Source organism: Mauremys reevesii, linkage group 18 (assembly GCF_016161935.1).
Source record: "Mauremys reevesii isolate NIE-2019 linkage group 18, ASM1616193v1, whole genome shotgun sequence".
Classification (NCBI taxonomy): Eukaryota; Metazoa; Chordata; order Testudines; family Geoemydidae; genus Mauremys; species Mauremys reevesii.
In genome coordinates, this window is record NC_052640.1 from 29978378 (window position 1) to 29996933 (window position 18556).

Below are 18556 nucleotides of genomic sequence, written 5' to 3' on the forward strand. Positions count from 1 at the left end.
CCCGGCACCGATCCCATTCACCAGTGCAGAAGCGGCACCGGAAGCAAGGGAGGAGTGGTTCCCCCACTTCAGGACTCACCCTATCGGAGCCGGTCAATGGGGCGTGTCCCCGGGAGGAGCCCCCAGCGCTGAAACTTTTGGCGCCTGTGCTGTTGACTTCAGCCCCACGAGGGGGACCATCAAGTCTGGTGCACTTGGACTCCCTGGGTCTGGTGGTGGAGGAGGTAGACCTGCCTTCCACCCCAGACACCTTTGAGGCTGCCAGGGACCAAAATGCGATGATGGCACCGAGGTCCCAGCCCTTTGTATTAAGCCTCCGATACCACCACGGGTGGCGCCATCCAGGGGAAAGCCGGCGATGAGCCGCCCTTCGATTCAGCCTGTGGAGAGGAGGTACCGCTGAGTCCCAGCGCCGCTCGCACTCGCGGCACCAGTCCAGATCCCACCAGCTCTCCTGCTCACAGCGCAGATCGCCTCCGCGCAGTAGGTCCTGATCTCAGCACCAATCCGGCTCTCTGAGCAGACCCCCTCGCGGGACCGCTCCAGATCACGGCACCGCTCCCCAGCCTCGTGCTCCGTGCCAGTCACTCCAGGGTCTGGCACAGGAACTGGGGTGGGTTCCAGAGGAGGTGGCGCGACTGCTGACTCCTCTGCACCCCTGCAAGGTAGAGGCCCTTACTCTTACCTGGTCTGCCCACAAGTGAGCTGTTCTGCTTCCTTTTAAATCCTCCCCTAGTCTGAACATCCCCTGCAGGTGTGTTGGGGTGGGGCTGGCTGAGGCCAGGGCAGCTCCTTAATCCTTTCTTGCCCAGTGTGAGGTTTGCCCATCACAAGCCCAAACAGAGGGGAAAAAAACCTTGAAGTTACAGCTTCCCACATTGTTAATGGCTAACAAACCTAGCGGGCCTGAGGGCCTATTTTTGCAAGTGGAGCTTTTTGTTATACTGGGTATGTTGATCTAAAAGCAGCAAAGAGTCCTGTGGCACCTTATAGACTAACAGACGTATTGGAGCATCAGCTTTCGTGGGTGCATCCGACGAAGTGGGTATTCACCCACGAAAGCTCATGCTCCAATATGTCTGTTAGTCTATAAGGTGCCACAGGATTCTTTGCTGCTTTTACAGATCCACACTAACACGGCTCCCCCTCTGATACTTCCCACCTAGCAGTGATAATGTGAATTTTGAATCCTTTTTTATCCTGGTTTCTCCTTAACTCCTTGGAAGGCGACTTTAGATGATGCTTCGTGCAGCAGGCATTCTTTTGCCCTGCGTCGTCCTGGCTTTTCTGTTGCTGGGCTCGGGAGGAAGGTTGGGAAGAATCCACTCTGCTGCCTGCAGAAGGCTGCATTCTAATCCAAAAGTTTGTTAATTTTCCTCCTGGTTTCCTTCCGCTCCTGGAAGGTGATGTTTGGAAGCTTTTCATGGAGCATGAATTCTAGGTGACTCTTTCAGATTTCTGGATAGAGAGAACTTTTGTAGACCACCCTCCCCCTGTCCCAGGTAGCTTAATAAACCTTTGCACTCATTGATGTGCTGTTCACACACCATTTCCCTGAACAACTCCTCTGCATACTTTGATGGGATCCCACCACTTGCCTGGAAAATTACTAGTTTTCCAATATTTCTAAAATATTAAAGGCTTCCCCTGCCACAAACAAAATCAGAGCTAGTATTGATAAATATCCCCAAACATGACTTCAGCCTCCCCTGCATCAGCCAGATCCAGCTTCTTAATTTTTTTTATATTGATTTAAAGTAAAATCAACAGATTTACGCACAGTCAACCTGTGGAACTCTTTGCCAGAGGATGTTGTGAAAGCCAAGACTATAACAGGGTTAAAAAAAGAACTAGATAAGTTTGAGGATAGGTCCATCAATGGCTATTAGCCAGGATGGGCAGAGATGGTGTCCCCAGCCTCTGTTTGCCAGAAGCTGGGAATGGGCGACAGGGGATGGATCCCTTGATGATTATCTGTTCTGTTCATTCCCTCTGGGGCACCTGGCACTGGCCACTGTCAGAAGACACGATACTGGGCTAGAAGGACCTTTGGTCTGACCCAGTTTGGCCGTTCTTATAGAAAATCAGTGTTACTCACACACCTGCATCAGTTGGGCTTGTGCATGTGTGAATCTTCCAAGGACAGAAATGAGATGGAGTGTACATGAGAATTTATGAAAGAGTGATATAGAAGCATTCCACAATGTTGCAAATCATGGCCTTGTGGACAGATAGAATCCCCCGCTTTGCTTTCTTTCTCCCTCCAACGCCCCATGGCAATAGAATGAATATTGCCTGTTTCATTCCATTGGAAGACACTTCCACACCTACTGGGCCAAGCCTGCTGCCTGAAACTGTGGGTGCTACGAGTGGCCAGCAGTGGGCCAGAAGGAGGAGGACCATGCAGGAACTTTTGGAGATGGGAGCAAGGAGGAGCAAAAAGCACCTTGCTTTCAAAAGAGCCAAGGAGGACAGGGACACAGTACATACAGAGAGACTGCTCCAGGGGTTCCTGGATGAAAAGAGGAGGATCAGGGATCAGGACTGATTGCTCAGGGACATATGGACAAGCAGGGTGGTTCATCCAGATCATGCCACAGTGCCAGCACCAGTGCATGTGCCAGCTGCAATGTCTGCAGGTCCATATAAACATGAAAGGGGAATGGTGGTCCTGGTCCTGGTTCACAATGGTTGGAGGGTGGCGTTTCTAGCAGGGCCAGTGAGCAAAATTACAAATAGGGTTTGTGTTCCCAACTATTGACAGTTGTGTGTCTGAAAGAAAGATCCTCTAACCCCTGTCCAAGATGTCCCCTGACTCCAAGACCAGTGAGGTGGCAGAGCGCATACTGGTTTATGCCACATACTGCACCTTTTCTGGCCAGCCCTGAACTCTCCAATCTCCAGATGAATCATCTCCTGGCACTTACTAGTTTTTATATTTTCAATGTAGTGATTATTCAGAGGCTCAGCCAAATCGGCCAGGTCCCGCTCCTACATGGTACCTCACTTTCCCCCTCTCTGAAGTGGGGATAATCATAACCACATTTACAAAGCTCTTGCTTCCCAAGTCCCTGCTCTCCTTGCCTAACCCCGGCCTCTGCCCCATTTCCCAAACTTCCATGCCAATGTTAGTGCCTGTCTCACCCCCCAACCTGCAAAGGTAATAGGTAATAACTGGAGATATACCAATCTCCTAGAACTGGAAGGGACCTTGAAAGGTCATCAAGTCCAGCCCCCTGCCTTCATTAGCAGGACCAATTTTTGCCCTAGATCCCTAAGTAGCCTCCTCAAGGATTGAACTCACAACCCTGGGTTTAGCAGGCCAATGCACAAACCACTGAGCTATCCCTCCCCAAGGTCTTATACACAGTCTCCTGCCAGAAAACGGAAGCTGCCCCTGGATCTGGACCTGCAATCGCATGTCCTGAGCGCTGTCCTGCACCATGTTCACAATGTTCAGGTCGATCATCAACCTCCATCTCTGTCCCAGGTGCCGGATGGCCTCTTCTCCCTGCTCCCTCAGGCAGCTGGAGCTGCTGAGACAGGGGTGGGGTTGGCAGAGCATGAGAACAGCCCATGAGGTTAAGAAAGGGCAGGGAGAGCCTCTTCCCTCCATGGGACATTACGTTGTCTCGCTGTGCACAATCCTTTCTTTTCTCATGCTGTGCTTTGGTTCCTGGACTCTGCCCAGAAGCCCAGCTCCCATGCCTAGCAGCTTGGCGGTTCCATACTCTGCTGTGCACCTAAACTGCCCTGTCTTTCTCTCCTAGAGCCTTCCTGTGTGCTCAGCCTGGCCCCTTCCAGGCTTGTCCTTGACCTTTAAAGGACTCTCCAAGCCCTTCCCAGGCCTGCTCCCCTGGGGGTCTCTCTCCGGGTTGAGCACAGGCTGCCCTTCTATCTCCCAGCAGGCCTGGGTCCTAGTCACATGCTGTTTCTTGTCACATGACCCCTGCACTTATTCCCTCACCTGGGGACTTGCATAACCTGGGCTAGGTGCAGTTGAGCTCCAACCCCTTGAACGGCATCTCACCCTGGGACAGGCTGACAGTGGACACTTGTGGGCGAACTGTAACTGTTTGCTATGAAAGGTGCTGAAGACGCAATGGAAGATTCTCTGCACCTTGAAGTCTTTAAACCATGATTTGAGGACTTCAATGGCTCAGAGCCAGGTTTGATACAGGAGTGGGTGGGTGAGATTCTGTGGCCTGCGTTGTGCAGGAGGTCAGACTAGATTATCATAATGGTCCCGTCTGATCTTAAAGTCTATGATTCTATGAAGAGGAAATCCTTTGGACAGGTTTTAAATTATTCCAACTGAAAGTGAATGAGGGGAAATATGTCCAGAGTTTTCTTCCTAGCAGCAGAAAAATGTTGAGGTCAGAAAGGCCCATTATGTCCATCTAGTTGGCCCTCCTGTATAACACAGGCTCTAGAATGTCACCGAGTGGTTCCTCCAGCAAACCCAGGACATGTGACTGAGCCAGAGCACGTCTTTTGGACGACATCCACATGCATTAGAGCCAGCTGGGTAAGAGAAAAACTTTATTCTGCAGTGACATGAAGTTAAAGGACATGGAGAAGAAGAAAAGCTCTACCTGGGCTGTGACTGAAGTTGGAGCAGAGAGGCCAGGATAACCAGGGCTAGACCCCAGGACTGGCTGTCAGCAGACCTGCCATTTTCTATTCCTGGCTTTGTGACCATGAGTGAATCTGTTTGCCTCTGTGTGCCTCAGTTTCCCCAATTATAAAATAAAGCTAATCAAGGTTTCATTTATTCTCCCCATTTAACAGGGTGGGAAACTGAGACATGATTGTGGCCTGTCTACACTATCGGTCTGTAGTGTATTTGTATGAGCAGAGCCATGAGTACGATAGGGAGGTGACATAGCATCAGTGAGACTGAGATTGGAATACTGCATCCAGTTTTGGTGTCCACTTTTGAAAAAGATGTTTAAAAAATTGGAGATGGGGCGGCAAAGAGCCAAAAAATGTTTTGAGGGCTGGAGAAAAATGCCTTTTAGTGAGCTCAACCTGTTTAGCTTTGAAAAAAAGAAGATTGGGAGGTGACTTCATTGAAGTGCTGAAGCGCCTACATGGAGGGAAAATATTGGGTATTAAAGGGCTCTTTAATCTAGCAGAGAAAGGCATAACAAGACCTAAAGGCTGGAAGCTGAAAAGAGACCAATTCATATTAGAAATAAGGCACAAATATTCAAGAGCCAGGATGATTCACCAAGGAAACAAACTACCAAGGGAAGTGGTGGGGATTCTCCATCTCTTGATGTCTTTTAATGAAGACTAGACACCTTTCTGGACCGGAGTTGGTAAAACAACTAGCCACTGTGCTATACAGGAGGCCTGTGATATGCAGGGGGTCAGATTAGATGCTCTAATTGTCTCTTCTGGCCACAGAGTCTGCTATTTTATGAAAAACTGAGTGTAGCATGGGGAGCAGCCTCAGATATTTTACTGTGTAGCTGACCCCCTTCCTAGAATGAACACACAGTGCGTGGGGTGATCCACGGGGGGGACTCAAACATCCAATATGGCTGGCCAAGGGCAGGACATTAGCCCTGAAGGGAAGGGGTGGGTGTGGCAGTGACATCACAAGGGCCTTTGGTAGGACCCCAGCCTATTGGTCAAAGGTGGTGGGGAGGTGGTGACCTCACAGAGAGACCCTGACATCAGCAAGGCAGGACAGGGGTGCAGGACGGGGCAACCTTGGAGACCCCTGTGGTGTTGCCTCAGCAAGTCTCCTTCTCGAGGTTCTCCTTGAAGACTGAGAGAGAATTTGGGTTCACATACGTGAGCACGAGGAGGACCCTCTTCGGAGTTTTCTCCTTCCCTTTTACTGATTTTGCTAGAAAACAGACATCTCTGTTTAGAAGGTAAGAGCCTCCAAGAGGTTTGGAACCTGTTCAGTCTGATCCACCTGGTGCCGGCTGAATTCTAGGCATGGAAAACACTAGATTGAGTTGGCAGAATTTTATTCCCCACCTCAGACTTTGTGCCTTAGAATCACTGGGGACACTGGGGTTTCTCCTTTTTGGTTTCCCTTTTCCTCCATTCCTCCCTCCTTTCTCTTCTTCTCTTGCATCCTTTGTCCTTTCCTCTACTCTCCTCCTACCACCAGGCACTGTGTGTGGGTGGAGGGGGAGCTGCTCTCCAACCCTCTCATTGTGGAAGGCCCTCACAAAGAGGTGGGGCTGGAGTAGTGCTCTGAGAACGATCCCCTGTGGTGGTGACCTGGGCCATCTTTGGGACATCTGGTGAGAACTCTGAACCTCCTGCCTCTCAGAGTCTCAGCACTGTTGGGTGACCACGGGACTATTGAGAGGGAGGGGACTCAGGTCCTTTTGTTCTCTATTAAGACCAAGCAAACAAGTCATAACCGATCATGTATTTGATTACTCTCGCTGCTTCTCTCCATTCGTTGTCTGTGAACAGTTCATGATTCTCTCTCTAATGGTCTAGTTCTTCCAAAATACTTACTGAATAATTAGGTTTAATAAAGCCATATGCAAACCCATACGTCCAGGAACAAAGGAGTCAGGCCACACCTACAGAATGGGGGACTGTTCCCTGGAAAGCAGTGACTTTGAAAAGGATTTAGGGGCCATAGTGGACAAGCAGGAGATGCTTTTGTTTTGCAACAAAATATTTTTTCAAAGAATTTTCATCCAACTCGTCATGATTTCAAGAAACAAACTGGTTTAGTCTGAATGGGATTTCCTGACAGAAAACAGTTTCCATGAGAATATTCCCACCATCTGGATTCCTGGGCTGTATCCCTGCCTCTGGGGGTTTCTTGTCTATTATTTAGAACAGGGGTCAGGACTGGTGGCTTCTCTTTCTGGCTCTGTGACTGCCTTGCTGTGTGGGACCTTGGGTAGGTCGTTTCCCTTCTCTGTACCTCAGGATCCCCATCTGTCCCATGGGAATAGGGACAATTCTCTAACTCCGGGCAGCAATGAGCCTGGGTGAGATAAGGGGCATTAAAGCCCTCTGCAAAGGAGAAAGGGGTGTTTCCAGGTGTTGAGTGCCAAGGAATTCTAAACTCTGCTAAAATGTCTGGTCTAGAGAAACAAGAAATAGTTGGGGCCAAACTTTAACCATTGTCTTTTTGACTCCCACTGAGCCATAGAGAGGGGGAGCAACTTGCCCAAAGTCCCACAGGTCAATAGGAAAACCAGCAATGGAACCCAGGAGTCCTGACTCCCCATCACTACAGCAGCAGAGCACCCTCCCTCTCAGAGGCAGGAGGACCGGACATGAGGGCCTGGTTGTAATTGCCAGCTGTGGGATGGAGTGTGCAGCAGTGGTTAGTGAAAGGGCCTAGAAATAAGAACTGCTTGGTCCCATCCATGGCTCTGACACGTGGGGTGACTCTGAGCCAGTAGCTTCCCCTCTCCAGGCCTGTTTCTCATCAGTAGGGTTGGGGTCCCAGTCCCTACAGCCCGGGGGGCGGGGGGAGGCTTCAGGAAGGTGTGTAAAGTGGCGGGATAGCAGGAGCTGGGAGGTGCTGACACCCCCGCACTAGGGCAGTGTTCTGCACTCCCTGCTGCTGGCTGAGTTTCTCCATCTCTTGGCAATAAGACAGACTCTTGTTTTCACAGCCAGTCGATCACCCAGTGTCATCACCCTGCTTGCTGATTGCGCAGGGCAACTCTGCAGGTCACTGCCTTCTCCAGCCTGCCTTGGGCTTGGGGAGTGAGGAGAAGGGTGAGGGACAGTACCTGTGGTTTCCCCTGTCTGTCTGGAAAGAGGCAGAAATGGGGAGAGAATCTCTCCCAAAAGAGACTTGATTTGCAAACAGTCCCCAGGAGCCCCTCACTCTCAGATGGGGCAGGCGCTTCTCCAGAGCCATCTCCAGTGTGTTTGGAAACGTCCCAGCAACGGGGCTCCCAGCTCTTCTCTTGTGAGAGACTGTTCCCCAGGCTGAGAGTCTCTGAGCTGGGCCAGACCCTGCGAGCTGCTGAGCATGGAAATCAATGGGAAACAAGGGCGCCCTGCCCTGGGCTTCCTATGTCTCGGGACTTTGTGACTTTGACTTGGGGAATGGTTTCCCAGGAGAAGTCCGTCTCCTGGGTTCTGTTCCTTCTCTCGCCTGGGCGGGAGTGTGTCCTGGGACGGCACAAGGGGGCTGCTTGTCCAAATGACAGCTGGTCTTTGTGACCGACCCCACTGCTCTAAAAGGAGGAGACTCCCTGGGCATTGCAGCACTAGCAGAGGTGAAAGTAAGCAGGTACGCCCCAGTATGGTGTACCGGCAAGAGCAGGTACGGTGTGCCGGTTGGCCCGGTTTCCCCAGGTGGCAATTTAAAGGGCCTGGGGCTCCCAACTGGCTCTGACCCCCATCCCCGCTCCTTCCGCCTGAGACCCCGCCCCTTCCAGGGGCCAGAGCCAGCCCCAACCCAGCCCTGTACCAGTAAGTCCCTAGTTCTACTTTCACCCCTGAGCACCAGGGATGATGAGGGGAAACGTTGGGAGCAGATCGTGCAATGAACTCCTGCCAGTGTGTGCAGCTTGCACTCCCTGCACCCCTGTGGTGGGAGGAGGAGCTGCTCTGGCTGGGGCAGGGATGGGGAGGGACCGAAAAGGCCTGTTAGCGAGGGGCTGCCTTAACCCCAGACTCACGCCTGCTCCCCACTCAGTTCCAGGATGGCCAGGCTCCTGAGGATGTTCAGGAAGAAGGCTCTGCAGGTGGCCCCAGATACTGAGGGAAGCAGCTGCCATCTTCCCCAGGAGCGGAGCGGCCCCTCCATCCCTGCTAGCAGGGAAGCAGCTCCAGGCCAGGCCAGGGGGTGGAAGTGCCCAGCCTTCTGGTGGAGGAAACTGGCTCCCAATGCAGGCGCCGAGGTGGGTGAGGCACCAGCCAGGCCCAAATGGAGCCGGCCCAGGATGCGGCTGGGCAGGTGGGACCCAGCCCTGGGCTCTGGGGCTTCTTGTGTGGGAAGCACTAGCCCCAGGAGCCCAGCCCTGATTCCCAGCAGGAGGCATCGCCCTGCCCAGTCAGTGGGGACCTTCCAGTCTCCCCAGGGCAGGAGGTGGAGGATCTCTGTCCCAGCACCAGCAGCTCGGCCCGCTCCCCTTGGGACAGCAGCAGCTCCTGGGACTCTGGCAGCAGCGAGGCCGATGGGTGCCCCTGCTATGTTCCAGGTGAGGATCTGGGCTGGGCTAAGGGAGGGGTGAGGGCGGGGCTGTGAACACCCTGGGCCCAGGGCTATAGGGGGTGGATCCCCAGCCCAGGGGTCTGGCCTGAGCCATGCGAACTCCGCTGTCACCAGCAGCAAGGGGAGCTGGAGTGGGGGGGCAGAGGGAAGATGGTGTGATGGCTAAAGTACAGGGTGCGATGTCAGGACTCCTGGGTTCTGTTCCCAACTTTGTACCAGCCATACTCTAAGTCCTTGGCCAAGTCACTCAATTTCTCTGTGCTTGTTTTCTCACCTGTAAAATGGCAATATAAGGCCTGTACCTTGCAGAGGGGCTGCAGTACTGAATTCATGAACATAAAGCTATTTAGGAGTCTTAGGCTATGTCTAGACTACACACCATTGGCAGCGGCACGTGGAGTACACGCAGCTACATGTGGCAGTGAAAAGCTCCGGCAGCAACGAAAGGCTTCAGCAGGTCCCTGTTGCAGGACCCCTTCACTGGCAAGGAAAGGCGCTGGCAGGGGGGAGGCAGCAGGACCCTAGACTGGTAAAATTAGCAGTGTAGACAGAGAACCGGATTTGGGTGAGTGGAGAACTGTGTAGGGTACGTTCCCGCAACCTTCAGGTGTGTCTTTACTTGCCTAAGCCATACCTCCTGGGCCACATTGCTCTTTATACCCCTACTATGGGGGCTACCCGTACCTGTACTCTACCCACTGCTGAAAGAAGCATGCAGTGTAGCCGAACCCTTTGACGGAAGATGCTCTAGAGAAACAAAGAAAGCAAATGATGAGCTGAGACTCCTGCTAAATGCTATTTTATTGTTACCTTATCCCCCCCACCCTCCATTGTGTCCTAACTCCAAACTGTGAGCGCCTTCCCTGGGGTTGGGACTGCTTTCTTTGATACCTCTCTGTACAGCGCCTAACACTTAGGGCCCTGATGCTTGATTGGAGGGAGGCAGTGTGGTCTAATGGTTACAGCACAGGACTAGGGCTCACTACACCTGGGTTCCAGTTCTGGCTCTGCCACTGGCCTGCTCAATGACCTTGAGCAAGTCACTTCCTGTTCCAGGCCTCAGTTTCCTCATCTGTAAAATGGGTATAATAATCTTGCCCTCCTTTGTAAAGTGCCTTGAGATCAACTGATGAAACATGCTAGATGAGAACTAGGCATTATTATTAGATGCTGCTGTAATAAAACTGAATAGGTAATAATATTAAGTATTATATTTCAAAGTTGATTAGCACTAGGGTGACTAATGGATCATTCATCTGATTTCATAACTTGGGCAGCTTTTCATTTCCTGCTCTCACAGGTTTCTCCCAATAGACCATGATTTTCTCTGGTGCATTTGTGATTCTAAATTTATTCACTGAACGATTTCGGCTCATCATCCTCCCTCAGTCGCTTATTCGCCAGCAGCTTGTTGTGGGGATTCGACAGTCACAATCCAAGCTGTTTGGATTGGACGCTGGTGTCTCTGGCTAGGTTCCTGTTCCCTCCTGGATGCACATAATGAACTCTTTGAATCAGGTTTCTGGGGCAAATAGTCTGACAGTTTCAAAAGAGTGATGTGCTGGCTGGACAAAATACACTTCTATGCAAGGGGCCAGTGGGGGCTGATGCACTACTGGGTAGGGCGGTATGGACTAGTGGCTGGGCCCCTAAGCTAGGACTTGAGAGATCTGGGTTCTAGTCCTCACTCTACCATTGGCTTGCTGGGTGACCTTGGGCAAGCCACTTCTCTACTCCATGCTTCAGTTTCCCCATCTGTGCAATGGGAATAATAAGACTGTCCATTTTGAGCTCTACCTATAAGGCAGGGCTGGCTCCAGGCACCAGCATTTCAAGCTGGTGCTTGGGGCAGCATTCTGCAAGGGGCGGCAGTCCCTGGTGTTTTGCCCCCAAGCAACGCGCCGAATTGCCGCCCTGGGCGGCGGGGGCAGTCTGTCCGCCGTTAGGGCAGCAGGCGCGTTTCCGCGGTGAGGGCAATTCGGCAGCAGCTTCTATGTTTAGCTGTCCGCGGCGGCTTCAACTAAACATAGAAGCTGCCGCCGAATTGCCGCCGCCGCGGAAACGCGCCGGGCGCCCTAAGGGCACACGGACTGCCCCCGCCGCCCGGGGCGGCAACTCGGCACGCTGCTTGGGGCGGCGAAAACCGTAGAGCCAGCCCTGCTATAAGGTATTATTATTATCTAAGACCTGGCCTCCTTTTGCACAGGAGGGAATCCATCTCCAGGAATAGTCCCCAATATTGGCTTAAACCCAATGGTTTTGGTTAATGCTCTTCACGGTAAACTCACTTGCTAGGATATTAATGAGAGTGAGTCCTGGCCCAGCAGAATCAAATTAAATACAAATGTGTGTGGATGTTGGCTGGTTGTTTTGGGTCAGTCTTGGCCCAGCTCTGACGCTGACTCTGCATCAACTTTCCAACTATTACTAAAATACAGAACCCCAACCATTTCTCCTCCTCCAAGCACAAAAAAGATGAAATGAAGCAGATGGGTGAGACCCAGTCATTGGTTCCATGACCAATCCTTCAGCCCTGATTCTGCAGCTGGATCCACTTGGGTAGACCCTCAGGCCTGCTCTGAGTCAGGCTGGGGCCTTGGTTGTGTGCGTGTGCATGAGAGAGCGAGACTGACTCCATTAGAGTTTCCCCACCACCATTTCCCAGTTGCTGTCACCAGTTCAGCAGCATGTAGGAATGCTGGCGTGCAGAACACACCTATACATAGGCTTGGCAGAACTTGATGTTTTTAAATATAATTTTGATGGATAATATCACTGTTTATTTCAAGCAATTTTTTAGATTTGTGTCACTTTAAATGTTCATAATTGTGCAAAAGTATAGTTCCCCCCCATTTTTTTCTTGATTTAAATTTTCACAGTTGTGGGAAATTATGGAGGGTCAGACAATTATTTAATGACAGCAGACGTTCAGGTTCAAAAAGTTAAAACTTTATAACCATTAAGACCTGAATTGTCTACATCACATGGCTAAATATACAAAGTAAATAATCATAAATCAACCTCTAATCTCAAGCAGCATTTTTTTTACTTTGCTTATGTGTAAATTTCATTTATTATTGATGGAAATGTTTTTGCGTGGGTGAAACTGATGTTCACCATCATTCATGGAGAAAAATCAAATCCTTCCAACCTATCTATACAATGTGGTGGCTACAATGCTACTAGTGCCTGTGATAGCAGGGGTGGGACATTTTAGAGCAAATATCATCCAAGGATGTTGAGTACAGGCAGCGGGAAATCAGGGCACTCAAGCATCAGCTCTGGCAAAGGTCCCCTCCACCTCACATTTGTTTACATCTCACATAAACAGGTGTGTATGTGTGTGTGGGGGGGAGTGGGGGTTCCTGAAGCTATGATTGGTTGGAAGTGATCTCCTATTAGCAGTAAAGGAAGAAATGTATGTCTTTGTAAAGGGAATCCCCCTAGATTTGCTTTATGGGTTTGATCTATACGCTCAGTGTCATGGCCTAGCAATGCCTGCCAAGTGACACGCAGGCCAGAATCCTGAGGGTTTTATTTTTCGGTAGAGGAGATTCACTCCTGTTTTTAAGGTAGAAGGTTGAAGTTCACATCCCTAACACTGAGCATCCCAGACCCCCCAGGCACGGGGACTAATTACCTGCTAACACTGGAAGGATCTTCAACAAAAAGACAACCCCATTCAGCACCACCTCAGCACTGCACTACTGGGTCACTCCAGCATGGAAAACGTCTTCCCTCTGCCTGTACGTACCTGTCTGCGTGTCAGGCTGGCAGGTGCTTGCCGAGAAGGGAGCCTCCATTGACTGTCTTTCGCACAGACCACTGAAAGCTTGAGATCTGCTTGAGATCTGCGCCCTTGCCCCAGTGTGCCTGGCATAACAACCAGGAGGTGGCAGCATTTCCCAGCCTATCCTCCCTTCCTCCTCCTGGCTGACAGTAAACCCTGCTTTAACTCTGGGCTCTGCAGGAGTGCAGACCAGAGCTGTCTTTCTCTGTGGATTTCTAGCCTGGCCTTTGTTTCCAGCTGTACTGTCATCCTACCCTGCACCCATAGGGAACAGGGCTGGCAACAGAGCACAGAGATCTGGGAAGCAGTGGTGCTGACACCTGTCATTCTGACACCAGGCCCGTCATTCCCCCAGTTGCTGGTGGTGGGACCCCAGAGTGTGAGCTTCCTCAGAGCGGTGCCCTATTGCTGGAGGGGAGAATGGTCTCGTGGACAGTGTCCTGGGCTGGCACACTGGAGATGCAGCTTCAGTTCCTGGCTAAGCTACAGACTCCTTGGGCGAGTCACCTAATTAAAGGAACTGGGAAAACAGATAATAATAACCCTTGGCACCTCCCATTATAGTTCTCTATAAAGCTGTGGGGTTGGTATTATCCCCCTTTGAAGATGGGGAAACTGAGGCCCGAGAGGGTATGGAGCCACATTGTTTTTGGCATCTCCATTCTGGGTGCTCAGTTTGAGTCTGAGTTTCAGGGATGCCGCTGGGCGTAGGCTCCACCTGGTCTCATGTGCAGTTGGAGGGCACTAGGAGCTTCTGAGAATCAGGCCTCAGGTTTCTCACCCCACCCCAACTACCAGCGCTTTTTGGGAGTTTTAGCCTGAGATTGCTCAGCCAGTGGGAGAGCTGGGACTAGAACCCAGGAATCCTTAGGCTGGGCCCTGCTCCATCCACTAGGCCAGACAGCCTCTCCTCGAAGCTACTTACAATAACCCAGTGCTGCTGCTTCAAATGCTGGTCCCTATGTGGATTCCAAACACAGGTCCGTATGCACGCCATGCACCGGAGCCAGCCATTGACCCGCACATGTGTTGTGCGTTGACTGCGTGGCACGCCCAAGACGCCGCCCCAGTACCCTCTTACCGCCGTGTGGCCAGAGTTGGAATCTCTGTTCCTCGGTGCTCTTCGCTCACTTAAGAGAGCTGCTCTCCGTTCGCTGCTTATAGTTTTCCTCTAGTTCTTAGCTGTCCGTTAGTTAGTTGTATCTCTTAGTTCTTAGGTTTGCGTTGGGCTTTCCATTTCCCTCTCTCCTCTGGGGGTCTTGCCCCAGCCCAGGGACCATGCCCTGGCAAGCCAGTTTTAAATACTGTGCTTCCTGCCTGCGCTCCTTTGCCGTGAGTGACAAGCACCAGCACTGTCTCTACTGTCTCGGTGAGACTCGTATCACCCCCTGCTGCTCCATCTGTCACTTGTTCCTACCTCATACCTGGGAAGCCAGAGAACTTTGCCTCTGCAAATTCCTTATGGAGGAGTCTATGCACCCACATGTGCAATCAGATCCAGTGACCACAGATCCATCAGAGTGACACCCAACACCAGCGGCCAGTGCCTCCTCGGTCCCTTCCTGTCTAGCACCAGCCCCCACGGCCAAAGCCCACCGTGCACACAAGAATCGTGCTCATGGGCATAAAGGGGGCTCCCCAACAGGGACCGCCTCCAAGCACAGTGTTGCCTCCCTGAGCCATGCCAGGTCAGATGAGAAGTCACACATTGATCCAGACACTCCTGATCTGAAGAAGCCTTGCATGGAGCACAAGTCCAAGCACTGCACCCCACTGGTGCCACCGCCAGCCCTGGTGACTGATCTGCCACCATCACCTCCAGCTCCATCCACTCATCCAGAGCTATCAGAACTTGCAGCTCCATGTACACCTGGTTGTCTCCTGCCTCTTATGCCCACGGCTGAGCTCATGCGAGTTCACCTCCACACCCCAGTCCTTCAGGCACCTTCTGTCTGCTGTCTCCTGCCAACGAGCTATTCCTGCTCCAGCCTTCTGCTCCGCTCCATCTTTCTCCACCGGCGCCCTCAGATGCACCTTGCCTCTCTCAGATTGTCCATCCTTCACTGCACCACCAGTACCGCTGGCTCTGATAGCCCCACCCTTACCGGACCTGTCTTCAGACTCTGAGTGGTCTCAGAACTGGACACTGCCTTCTTCCCTACCCAGTCGTACAGCCCAGATCCCCAGCACCAACTGTACCATCCAACGTATGTTCCGCCAGCTGATCCTGGTTCTGCTACCCACAAGCTCTGCTGTTGCCTGGCGACCCCTATGCTTGGCCTACTGGACCGCTTGGAACCCCTACTGAGGCGTGCCACTCCACCTGCCCCATCGCCTTTCTCCAGTGCATACTACTCCCCCTTCTGTGCATGAGGAGCCTCCGACATTCCCATTCCTGCTGCACCAGCAGCACCGACAGTGCCATCACCCCTCTGGTCCATACGGGCACCTCTTCATCCCCTGATGATGTTCTTATCCCGCCCACTCTCTGCCATCCTGATGACCACGTGCAGTACCAGGACTTGCTTCAACTCATGGTTACAGCCCTCAACCTGCCTGTCAAAGATGTCCAGGTTCCACAAAACCAATTCCTGGACATCCTGCAACCCCCTGGATCCTCCTGTATCATCCTCCTTATTCATGACCTCCTCATGCAGCCAGCCCAAGCTGGTTGGCTGACCCCGGCCTCTTATGCCCCTACCCTGAAATGGGTGTGTGCCATTATTTTGTTCCCTCTAAACAGGGTCGGATTAACCTTTTGTGGGCCCAGTGCCAAATGTATTTGTGGGTCCCCATCGGAGCAATGACACGTGGTGCGGGGAGATCAGTCCCCGGAGTGAGGGGCCAGCCAGGGGCATGGTATGGCAGGGGCGGCCCCGCTCTGCCCAGCCCAGTGCGAGGGCACTATTTACAAATCAGCAGTTGCCAGACGCAGTGTGTCCTGCCTGGCTTTGTGCTGCCAACATGCCCCTTCCTGTTGGGTGTGGGCCCATGCCGTGCCACACAGCCCCTCCCATACCCAACATCCTCCCGACTCACTATGGCCAGAGGCCCCCCTGGACTCACTATGCCCAGCACCCCCGCCAAATCCTCCAACAAATGCACAGCACCCCCCTGCCCACAGCCCCACCACAACTGCCCAGCACCCCACACAGAACCCCCACTGCCTAGTGCCCCAACACACACATCTTCCCTGCCCCCTCACAGCCCAGCACACACACCCCCAGACCCCTCAGAGACCCACTCCCCCACGCCCTGCCTCCCAGCCGCACTCACCGGCCCAGCTGGGAGGTGACTGTGTCTGCCAGGTTGAGCCGGCAGCCTGGTCCCGGCGTGGGGAATCGCTCCGGCCCCTCTGGAGTGGCGCAATCAGCCAGGCCAGGGCCTGCCCTGTCCAGGCTCCCTCAGGACCCACTTGCCTGGAGGGGCCCAGCCAAACCCCACAACACTGTACCCCCCTGCTAGCAGTTTCTTCTTAATTGGCTCCAGGTGTCCTAATTAGCCTGCCTGCCTTAATTGGTTCCAGCAAGTTCCTGCTTGTCCTGGAACTGCTCCTGTTACCTTACCCAGGGAAAAGGGATCTACTTAATCTGGGCCTAATATTTCTGCCTTCTAACACACTCCTGTAGCCATCCAGCCTGACCCTGGCACAGTATGCGTGGGTCATTTTTGTGTTCAAAGTTATGAATATTGGCTGTGTACTAGCTTGATTTCTAAGTAGCCTCAATAAAGCATTTGGTCAGCTTCTTGAGAAAGGAATGTGCAAGTTAAGTAACCAATCAAGAAGCACTTAATGGACAATGGATCTTGGAAGGCTCCAATCCACATAAGAAGTCTACTTGAGTATGTTCAAGGCAGCATGTGAACCATGGCTGCTACCTGTAAGTTCTGAGTCATACATGGACATGTGACTTGCTCAGGTGACTTCAAAACTCCATCTTGGAGCTGGACTTTGCATACAGGTGAGGAGGGGGGTCTCCACCCACAAGAGAAAGTCTATTTAAACCCCTGAGACACCCCTCCATTTTGTCTTCAGCTGGCTCAAGAGAGAGCCTCTCCACCCCCAAAGGATACCTGAAAGAAACTGGAACAAAGGACAGTAACTACAGGGAGTGTGAGTGATTGCTGGACCCAGACTAGAAGGAGACAGGTCTATAAAAAGAAGCTTTCTGGAACACCTCTGAGGGTGAGGTTTTATCTGTATTCAGTTTTCTTACTGTATTTGGCACAGACTTGAGGGTTTTATTTTATTTTACTTGGTAATTCACTTTGTTCTTCTTCGAGTGATTGCTCCAATGCATTCCAGTTAGGTGTGCGCGCGCTTCTCTTTCCCTAGCAACCCGGCGGGCCCCTGGAGTGGCGCGCTATGCGCTAAATATATACCCCCCGGCCCGCCCGCCTCAGTTCCTACCGCCGTGACGGCCGGTCGGAACTGTGGAGTGCTCTCTGCCCTCCACCACCTAGCCTTCACTCTTCGTTTTTTGTATATAGTTAGTTGTATAGTTAGTGTTAGTGTTTAGTTCTTATAGTTGTGTAGTTGGTGGCTTTTCCCGTGCGGGCTCATGCCCAGGCAAAGCCTATGCCCGTTGGAGATCCACACGGCGCTTGCCTCCGTTGCCTCGGAGACGACAAGTCGTTATCTGTTCTGCTAGCGGGACCACAGGCAGCAGATACTCCTCGGTTCACCAGTGGTGATCGTCGTCGGCTGGAAAACGGCGAGGATGGTCCGACCCAGCGGTCGAGATCTTCTGTCTGCTATTACTTGGAACCACTTAAATCCTACTTTCTGTATTTAATAAAATCATTTCTTACTTATTAATTAACCCAGAGTATGTATTAATACCGGGGGGCAGGGGGGGAAACAGCTGTGCATCTCTATCAGTGTTATAGAGGGTGAACAATTTGAGTTTACCCTGTATGAGCTTTATACAGGGTAAAACGGATTTATTTGGGGTTTGGACCCCATTGGGACAGGGCCGGCTCCAGGAACCAGCTGACCAAGCACATGCTTGGGGTGGCACCTTGGGGCAGGGCGGCGCTCGGGGGGGCTTGGTCGGTGTGGAGCTTGGGGGTGGGGGCTTGCATGGCGCTCGCGGGGGGGTGGGGGCTTGGGTGGCGTGGCGCTCACGGGGTGGTGGGATTCGGCGGCACGGCACTCATGGGGTGGGTGTTACTGCAGGGCAGTGCTCGTTTTTTTGCTTGGGGCGGCAAAAAAGTTAGAGCCGGCCCTGCATTGGGAGTTGGGCATCTGAGTGTTAAAGGCAGGGACACTTCTTAAGCTGCTTTCAGTTAAGCCTACAGCTGCTAAGGGGACGTGGTTCAGACCTGGGTCTGGGTTTGCAGCAAGCTAGCGGGTCTGGCTCAAACCAGGCAGGACACTGAACCCCAAAGCTGGCAGGGAGAGCAAGCTCAGGGGTAGTCTCAGCATATCAGTTGGCAACCCCAAGGGGGTTTCTGTGATCCAACCCATCACAGGCGGATCCACCTTTCACTGTCTTCCACGGGGTCAAGGTCTCCCTACTCCTCCATCCCAAATTTCTCCCCAAAATGGCCTCGCTGTTCCACCTTAACCAGTGTGTGCACCTCCCAACCTT

At 52.3% G+C, this 18556-nt stretch overlaps 1 protein-coding gene across 1 annotated transcript in view; it reads left to right on the top strand.

The window, feature by feature from the left end:
* Window positions 1–5731: 5731 nt before the first annotated feature.
* The window catches only part of GAS2L1 (growth arrest specific 2 like 1), a 54344-nt gene continuing 41519 nt past the window's right edge, over window positions 5732–18556 (top strand). The window contains exon 1 of the mRNA XM_039505423.1: window positions 5732–5888. The gene's annotated coding sequence lies outside the window, so the exon portion shown is untranslated. The remainder of the gene's footprint in view (window positions 5889–18556) is intronic.